This window comes from Neovison vison, chromosome 10 (genome assembly GCF_020171115.1).
Source record: "Neovison vison isolate M4711 chromosome 10, ASM_NN_V1, whole genome shotgun sequence".
Classification (NCBI taxonomy): domain Eukaryota; kingdom Metazoa; phylum Chordata; class Mammalia; order Carnivora; family Mustelidae; genus Neogale; species Neogale vison.
The window spans coordinates 51935687-51945500 of NC_058100.1; the positions used below are offsets into that span (position 1 = coordinate 51935687).

The 9814-nt window shown below is 41.5% G+C and overlaps 1 pseudogene; it reads right to left on the reverse strand.

Moving 5' to 3' along the window:
• Nucleotides 1–7650: 7650 nt before the first annotated feature.
• LOC122917982 lies at nucleotides 7651–8099 on the reverse strand (annotated as a pseudogene).
• Between the last annotated feature and the right edge of the window lie 1715 nt (nucleotides 8100–9814).

Sequence of the window (9814 nt, forward strand, 5' to 3'; positions counted from 1 at the left end):
CTAGTTCTAGAGGAAGGATAATGTTTGATTTAAAAATGTTGACTTTCAGGTGCAAAAAGCAGAGATGGGGGAGAGGCAAATGGGAGAGTGGAAAGACTGGAGGTTTAGCCTTCCGAGTTGGTGGAGCTATGTCTTTTGTTGAAGTCCTAAAGTCTGAACTTCTTTTCAGGGGCCACTTGTTAGGTGGGCTGGAGACCACAATGGGCAAGAGGGAATCAGGTACATTGGTTAATGAGCTCAGGAGGGCCAAGAGACGGTGAACATAAAATTGTGTTCTAGAGAAGGCCAAAGGTCATGATGGGGAGATCGAAATGATGATGTCTTGGGGTTGAAAGGAAAAGGAATGGAAGATAAAATCAAAGGGTTAGAAGCTGGGAGAGGAGGAATGGAGTGGGAAGCAGAAATAAGAAGGGAAATCAAAGTTAAAAAGTCAAAAGTGATAGGTGATTAGCTGCCTGTGGCATGGTGAATGGTGAGTGAGCCAGGTTTAAGGTGAAGGTGAAGTGATAGCTCTCATGTTACTAATGCTTCTACAAGCTGGTGGTTTCAGAGGAAATGACCTGGAGACTGAAGAGAGGCCCAGGAAAATGGGCTAATCTCTCTAAGAGCCAAGATATGCTTCTAAGCCTGGACAGAAATCTTCCTTGCTTGGGCACTGTGGGAAGCCTGCTCCGACTGGTACCTCCCTTGCTCTTACAACACCAGACCCAAGTGAAGTGTCTGCTACTCTCCGCAAATCTTACAGAGGTGGTGGTGATGAAAGCTGGTATTTGTCTTTCAGCTGGGGTCTCTCCTCCGCCCATCACAAGGAGCAGGCAGGGGATTCCTAGATCACTAGGCTCCTGGTCAACCACCACTAGTGTTGAAGCTCCAACTTCATCGTTAAGTCACTAAGGCTTGCTGTGTCCATGCGGAGATCACATGACAAAGCTTGATTCCTAAGCTCCCAGAGTTTGTGTTTCCGACCCTTTCACCTGGAACACTGAACCAGCAGTGTTCTCTTGTCAGTTGTGAGAGAGAAAGAAGGCCGCAGCTCTTTCAGGCCTTTTGTGGATGGGAAGGGAGAGAGAGAAAGGGGAGGTAGTAGAGGAGTTTGGAAGCTATAAAGGACCAGATTGTTCAGGGTTTGGAGGTCATCAGAAGGACTTTGCCTTTTATTCTAGGAGTAATAAGAAGATGGGGGAGTGTTTTTACATAGAGGAGTGTTCAGAAGATCTGATTTGTGTTTTTAGAAGTTTGCTCTGGCTGCCTTGAGGTCCAGCTGTATTGGATCTAGAGGGAGAGTCAAGTTCCCCTTCTAATTCTGGTCTTGTAGCTGGTCAAAGGTCTGATTCCCAAGTGACAGCAAAAGAAGCGGAAACAACGCACAGAGGCAAGAAAGGAGCAGGACAGGATAGCACAGTCGCGGGAGGTTCCCCCTGCCCACATTCTACCAGCTTGCCAACGCAGCCGACGTCAAAGGAAGTCGAGCATGCAAAAGACGTCTTTGAAGTTTTGTTTGAAGAGAAGCCATGCTTAGGAACGGGTTTGAAAAACTTGAAAATGGGATGATAAATGAAGGGCTTGCCATGCTGGGGGGCTGGCCCACATCAGGTGTGCTGAGAAGACTGGCCAGAGCAGGCCCCGAACAGAAGCTCCCTGGCGGGGACTGTTCAGTCCTGCTTCTCCTCGGCCACTCCCCCCACTTATGGAGGAGTCAGAGGGGATTTGCCTCCAGAAGGACCATCTGAGAATGGAAGTCCACTTCTTTCACTCCCTGTCCTGACAGACTTCCGCCTCTGGGCCACCTGCCCTTCACCCCAGTGGACCAGGCTCCGTTCTCCCCGTAGCGAGGCCCCTGTGAGGCCCGGGTGCACTGCGCCCTCCCACAGTTTATCATGCACAGGGGAGACAGAAAGTTCATCTCTGGCAGGTAATTTTAGTGCAAACCTTTTATAATTACTAAGAGGAAATTTCAGGGCACGGGCTGCATGCGATCCTTCTTCTCCTTTGTTTGGAGTCAGTTAACGATGAAGAAGTGGCTCATTTTGCACCTCTGCCTTAGCTGCAGGAAGTCAGGGCATGTTCTAGAAACCGCTCCGCACAACGCTTGGTAAATGAACTCTTCCTTTCTGTTCAGTCCTGACTCCCAAACCTTCCAGAGCTGGGCTGGACTGGTTCAGTTGATCTGTTTCTCTCTCTCTCTCTCTCTCTGCCTTTGAGATTTCTGGAAAGGTAAAGTCCACTTGTGTGGGCTCAGGCTTATCTCTTCAGCCACAGGCTGGGGTGGTTTCTTTTCAAGCTGTACAAACCCCCAGGTGGTTAGCAGTCTCTGACTTTTGCCCTTGGACCTTGCTGGGCTCACCCCCACACCCCCCGCGCCATAACTCTTCAGCTCCCTGGCCTGCTCTGCTTGGTTGAGACCTCTGTGTCTGTCTGCAAAGCCTCCGCTTTCTCCTCTATCTTTTTTTTTTGTTGAACCTCATCTCTCTCTCTCTTTTTTTTAAAAAAAGATTTTATTTAGTTATTTGATGGAGAGAGATCACAAGTAGGCAGAGAGGCAGGCAGAGAGAGAGGGGGGGAAGCAGGCTCCCTGCTGAGCAGAGAGCCTGATGTGGGACTTGATCCCAGGACCCCGGAATCATGACCTGAGCCGAAGGCAGAGGTTTTAACCTGAGCCACCCAGGTGCCCCGAACCTCATCTCTCTTTATAGGACTTCACGACCTGCCCTTCCAGACACAGCTTAGTCTGGCCCCTCCTGTCATCTTTTCCATCTTGAGCCCTGGAACCTGAAACAGGTGAAGCCAACTTGCTCTCATGTAAAATCCCAGGGCCCCTATGCTGTACATTATACAACTTTTTTTTAATTCTTTTTTTAAAATTTATTTGACAGAGATCACAAGCAGGCAGAGAGAGAGGAGGAAGCAGGCTCCCCACGGAGCAGAGAGCCTGATGTGGGGCTCAATCCCAGGACCCTGGGATCATGACCTGAGCTGAAGGCAGAGGCTTTAACCCACTGAGCCACCCAGGCGCCCCTGTACATTATACAACTTGAATAAATTTTGAGAATGCAACTCAGTCGTTTTGCAAAGGTCATATCTGTGGATTTCTATGAATCAGATTTCTTTTTCAAGGTTTTTCTAAAAGGTATTGGTTTTATTTCAAAATTTTTACACTCTGCATATGTTTTCTAAGTATCTAACCCCCAAATGTATTAGTACCTCTCTTTAAAGCTCTACTGTTTTTGTTAAAGAAATATTGTGTGCTCTCTTTCTCTCCATCTCTCTGTATATATGTATATAAGGTTAAATGATTTTTATAAAAAGCGTTCAGAAAAGATTTGAATGTACATTTTGAACTTTAAATTGAGATGTCAGATCTTTTTATTTAAGTAATTACAGTTGAAAGTAGTTTTAGTCCTAATTTTAGAAGAGGTAAATCCTAATAATTATATCCCTGTGTGCATTAGTAAGGATGGGTATTTCTGTTAGTATAAAACAAAGGTTCATTGGGTTGCCTCGGGTGGGGTTCTGGCTTGGTTGCAGGTGCCCGGAAGATTTAAGGTAGTGAGTAGGGAAGCGTCTGTAAGCTACGTGTTTCACAAGTGCAGGCTTAATAGGCTGGGTAGGGGAAGAAACAGTATTTGCCTTCAGTCTGGCTTGAGTCAAGCTCTGGGAAGTATATTGAGTTTTTAGAACTTAGGGAGGACACCCCACTGACCCTTCTTGGATCTTCCCCCCACGCCAGTTGTAAATTCCCTTGAGGCCTAATCATATATGAAAATATAAACACAGAAGGGTCATTAAGTAGCTTATAACGAGGCCAAAGTGCCTGTAGATTCTCTACCTTCCTTTTGTTGGATTACCTATTAGTGTTTCCTGGTAATGCACAATGAATTAGGCATTCAGAACCTTTTGGGACTCAAACAGAAAAGTGTTTGCAGAGAATGCAGTATGATTGGCTTTGAAGCGGGCCCATATGGACATCCCCTCCTTTTCTTTTCTGGCTCCTGTCTTAGAAACACAGGTGCCTCTACAGTGATCTTTGAGTCTTTGCTGGATTCCATGTCTGCACTCTTTGCTTCATCTTGATCTGTGGCTTTTAACAAGTTATGTATCAGTGGAGCCTATTATGGGAGTCTTTTCTATTTAAAAAAATTAAGAACAAAGGGAATACAGTTTAGAGATAATTTTTTTCCTTCTATTCATACGCCTCCTACTTGTCACTGTTTCCATCAGGATGATTTTTTTGAAAATTTATACAAGCACTCCACGTGCATTGTGGAAAAATTTTAAAATACAGAATAACTAAGAAAAAAAAAAAGTGACTCCCAAATTTCACCACACAGAAGTGACCTGTTTGGTTTATAGCAGTCTCCTCAGTGGCATCCACTGGCACATCAGTTTCTAAGAACTCTTCGTGGGGCTCCTGTCTGCTGTGGGTCTGTGTATAAAATTTACCGTTACTAGAACCACAGAGAGACAAACTCTTCCTGAAACGAAGTATAGCAGGTTAATGAGAAAGCGGCACCACCCCAGTGTAATGTGCAATTAGCGCCCAGGGAAGATGGCGCCGGTTGCATGTTTGCCGTCCTGTGGAACCACTTGGCTTTGTGAGAACAGAGGAGGTCCCTGTCAGAGCAGTGAACACAGACTGAACTGCAGCCTGACAAACCAAACAGTGTGGGATGGCTGTGGGATCACTTAGGGCCTTTTTTTTTTTTTCCCCTTTCTCTCTTCAAAAAGTCTTTGAATTCTTTTCAGTGTCTGGCCTAACCTAAAATTAAAGAAATATTAATGAAAACACCTCTGAGCTCTACTATTACTTATTCAATTAAAAAAAAATGAGTTATGGTGGCAACATCCAATGGTCTCCTGCTAGCTGAAGTAGTCTCAGTCTGCTACTTCTCCGCCATCTTGACTGACAACATCCAATGGTAATGGCGGTGTGGGAGAATAGATACAGTCCTATGTTGCTAGTGACTTTTCAATTGCTCCAGTAGTTCTGGAGCGCATTTTGTCCAATTACAGTGAGAGCCATAAAACTGGTTTTGTGCCCTTTTCCTCAGTTATCACTCACATTGTGGGCTATAGCTTGAGGAAATAATCTAAAAATAGAAAGCAATTTATATAAAGATGGTTACAGTTCAAATTATGGGTAATCAGGAAAGCCGTCATCAAAGGATTCCCCTTCTGTTTTACCATCCTCAGAAATGTGTTTTATCCACCCAGGAGAGTTTTCTAAGTTATGAAGCCTTTGAATGTGACTGACACTGCGGATAAGAGAAACTGCTCTTGTTGAGGTGAAAAGATGCATTTGGCGACTTTCTTTCTTTCTTCCTTCCTTCCTTCTTTCTTTTTTTAGTATTTTATTTATTTATTTATTTAGACAGAGAAAGAGAGTAAGAGATCGAGAGCACACAAGCAGGGAGAGCTGCAGGCAGAGGGAGGAGAGGGAGAAGCAGGATCCCTGCCAAGCAGGGAGCTCAATGTTGGGCTCCATCCCAGGATCCTGGGATCATGACCTGAGCTGAAGGCAGACGCCTAACTGACTGAGCACCCAGGCACCCCAGTTAGTGACTTTCTATGCAAAATAAGCAGCTTATGGATTTTTAGTCCTACCAAATTTTCCCAAGATAGACACTAATGTTGATTTGAAAGATACTAGAATACAGAGTGAACATAGAGGACATCTTGAACTCACTGGCTGCGACAGGCCCTTCCACTAGTGTACGGGCCGATGTCTGGTCATTGCCTGATCAGCTTATTACCTCTTGGGGCAATTTGTCAGCAATTCTGCTATTTAGAAAGCTCTTTTTTATGTTAGAACAAAATCAACCTACTTGCAACTTCTGCCCATTAATTTCATTTCAGCCTTCTGAGGACATGTAGAATAAATCTAGCTTTCCTGTAAGTCTTTTCTTTTTTTCTCCCCAGGCTAAAAAGCCTTAGCTCTTTTAGACTTTCCTCAGATGTTCAACATATGTTCAACATATGGTTATTTTTTTCTGGATGCATACCAGTTCGTTGATGTGCTCCTTAAAGAATTCAGAAGAAAATGACCGCAATGCCCATTGAAGAGAAGGCCTGGTTCTTGACACCACAATTTCAGGAATATTAAGACCTCATTAGCTTTTATCCATGCCATGTACCTAGATTGTGTGTATATACAACTAAAACCCGCTAGTATTTTCATTTGCATGGCCTGGCCTCTTCACTATCCTGTAGAGTTGCTTATTTGAATCTAAGTGCTATTTCCTGTTCTTTTTTTTGGGGGGGGGACCCATAACATATATTTATTTGTTTGTTTGTTTATTTATTTTTTTTTCAGTGATCCATAATTCATTGTTTATGCACCATACCTAGTGCTCCATGCAATACATGCCCTCCTTAATACCCACCACCAGGCTCTTACATACGATCGTTTCAGGGAGGAATAATTTAGATGTAGTAACAGGCACTTATCTGAATTTTTGTAGATATAAATGTCAATCTAACTGCCACCCAGGTCAACACATGGAATTTTTCCAGAATTCCGGGAGGTTCTCTCACGTCCTCTCACAGCCAGCAGCTCCCCAAATGTAACCACTATTCTCGCTTCTATTTACCATGAATTAATCTTGCATGGTTGAACGTCATGTAAATGGAATGGTGCAATTTCAATTCTCACCTGGTGTCTGTGATATTTATTTATATTGCTGAGTAAGGCAAAAGCTTATTCTTTTTATTGTTATGTAACATTCCATAGTATAAATTATGCCACAATTTGCTTATCTATTCAACTGTTTGGCTTTTTGGATAAAGCTACCATGACAATTACAGTACATGTCTTCTGGAAGATATACGTACTCATATCTGTTGATTATATATCTAGGAATAAAACTGATGGGTCTTAGGATACATAGCTGTTTTGCTTAGTACATACTGTCAAACAGTTTCCCCAAGTGGTAGTGCTGGTTTATGCTCTCACTAGTAATGTATAAAATTCCAGCTTTCCATATCTTTTCCAGCACTAGTTACTGTAAGTCCTTTAAGTTTTAGTCATTTTAAAGAGGTATAAAGTGCTATCTCACTATTGTTTTTTTTTAACTATTGTTTTACTTTGCATTTTTTTGACAACTGATTACCAATATAGTTTTCATGTAAAATTAATCGTGTGATTTAGCTCTATTGAATTCACTTTGTGCTACTTGGTTGTCCCATGAATTCAGTACTCCAACTAGCTTTTTGCCACCCACTCATTTATTTATGTCGTTTATCTTCCAAGTCTTCATCATACAGGATGTGGACAGATTATGGTATCAAACCCCTCTAAGTTGATATTCATGCTTTGATTGGCATCCTTTGGTAGGCCATTCAGCCAGTTCTGAAATCAACCCAACTGTATGATAATCAGCTCACATTTCACCATGCTTTCAATAAAACCATCTAGAAGTACTAAAATTCAGATCCTTGCACACCTATAATATTCTTCTGATCTATCAGTCTCATTGGTACTCCTATCAAAAAATGAAGTCAGTTTAAGTTGGTATTCTTTGAGAATCCACATGTCCCCCATTAATCATTTATTCCCTCTCTGTGAGCCCACAAATCATACTTTTGATTTCCTAATGGTATATCTTTCACTTTATAAATGTAGGACAGCATTGCAACTTCTGGTTTTTCATAGTTCTATGGTCTTATTAACACAAACACGATATGCACATAAGCTATCTCTTCATTTTCTTCCCTGCACAGCCTGGCATCAGGACTGGTGACTCTGATGGCCAGCTGGGTGGCTCTTTCCATATAGCTATGTGGTTCTTAGAGGAACCATTGTGAGCAATCTCTGCATAGTAAGATTTGTTGTGTATCAGCAGCACTTCAAGCTTCTTGACACTGTGGACGAGGAACTTCCGGAAGCCACTGGGCACCATGTACTTTCCTTTCTTGTTGCTCCCATAACCAGTGTTGGGCCTCAAGATCTGGCCCTTGAATTTTCTGTGTACCCTCTTGTCAATGCCTCTGGATTTCTACCAGCTGCACTTAATTTTGACATATTGGTTGGGCTGGTGCTGGATGAACTTCTTGGTCCTCTTTTTAACAATCTTGAACTTTACCAGAGGTCTGAGGGTGGCCATGATGCTGAGTAGGAGAGGGCTACCACCACTGCAGGCAGCATGGAGGAAGAGAGAACATTTGCAACTTCTTACCTGAAGCAGAAGTATGGTTTACAATGGTCTCCTTGTTTCTTTTGATTGCTGTGTTTAAACTGACTTTCTTTTTTATGAATGGAATTCTTCCATAAAGATTTTAAGATAGCTCATGAGTTGACAACTATATAATAAGTATGTTTGGGGAGGATAAGCATTAAGAAGTATTTTGCAATGTAAATAATCATTCACTAATTTATCTCTAAACTTGAATTTCTAATTATCTGATTTTCCTAGTCACATAGACACTAATGTTTTACTTTTGCAAATGGGCAGAATGATGAAAATGACCGATAATGGGAAAGATTTAAAAAAAAAAAAAAAGAAGGTAGTTCAAAACTATAAACCACTGGAGTTCATTTAATGAAGTTAACTTGATCTATTAAGTTGGAGCTCAGTGGGCTTAAAGAGATAGTCAACTTTTAAAGTGTCTCAGGCATTAAGAGAATCTGGTTTAGCCTTGAGAAATCTGGAAGCAATAACAGAAATAACCAATTTATATGATAGGACTAGTTGCTATGTTTCTTTGCGCTTTAAGCAGGAAAAGCAAACATTTCATGGCACATATCCAATTGGCTAGAAGAGCTGCAGTAATCAACTGAAGAGTTTTTGGCCACCGTAAACCCCAATAAGCCTTGTATTTTATGCTTCTCATTATATTGTATAATAATAAAATTATTAAATTAAAAAGAAACTAGAGGTTATCTAATTTAGTCTTTAAAATTTACCTGTGAGGAAACTAATACTCAAGGAAGCTAAATGATTTACCTAAGTTTTACCACCCGAGGACTATTGAAGAAGCAGACAGACAATGTTTCTGCTCTCATGAAGAATACATTTTAGTCGAAAGGGGACACAGAAGAAGCAAAACACACATACTTAAAGAATAAAGTAGATGGTGGTAAGTGTTAGAGAAGAGTGGGATGCATTATATCAAGTGGCCAGATCGTTCCCAATTTAGTCCTCTTTCTGCTTTACCAAAATGCTTTCTAAATGACTGTTTCAGAGAAATAGAGGAGTTAAATGACACTGTACTCTGAAGGTGTATTGAATGTCACAAAATTTATTTTCTTTCACTCAACTTATCCCCATTTGTTTTTTGAGAAATCAAAATTCAGACAGCATTTCCAGAATGAAGATATATATAAATGAAAAATATACATAAGACGATCAGAAAGTCCAGCAGGGCTGCCTAGGGCAAGTGAAGCATATATTTTCATCTTCAAAACTGTTTGTTCAGATACATTAATTAAAGAGAAACTTCTTTTCTCAGAGGAGTTTGATGAAATGATTGAGAGTATAGGACTGATCTTGAGACTATTTCTAGAACTTTTCTAAGGAACATTGGAAAGATGTTGCAAGAGGTCTACTCCAATCCTAGTTTTTGAATTGAAGTTGTCTTGTGTAGAGTTCGTCTACTTTGGCTGTCCTTCAACTTTCCTGCCACCAAACATGGAAAACATTCAGCACCAAGCAATGTATTTGTCTTGAGGGAGATTAAAAAAAAAAAATCTGAGATAGGACCCTGGGCCTCAGGAATGCCATACTCTAATTAAAGAGAAAAGATAACAGTACCAGGTGGTAAGTGTTGAGCAATTGGTACAGATAAGAGGTTTGATAGAGATCTGAAGGAGGGAGAAATG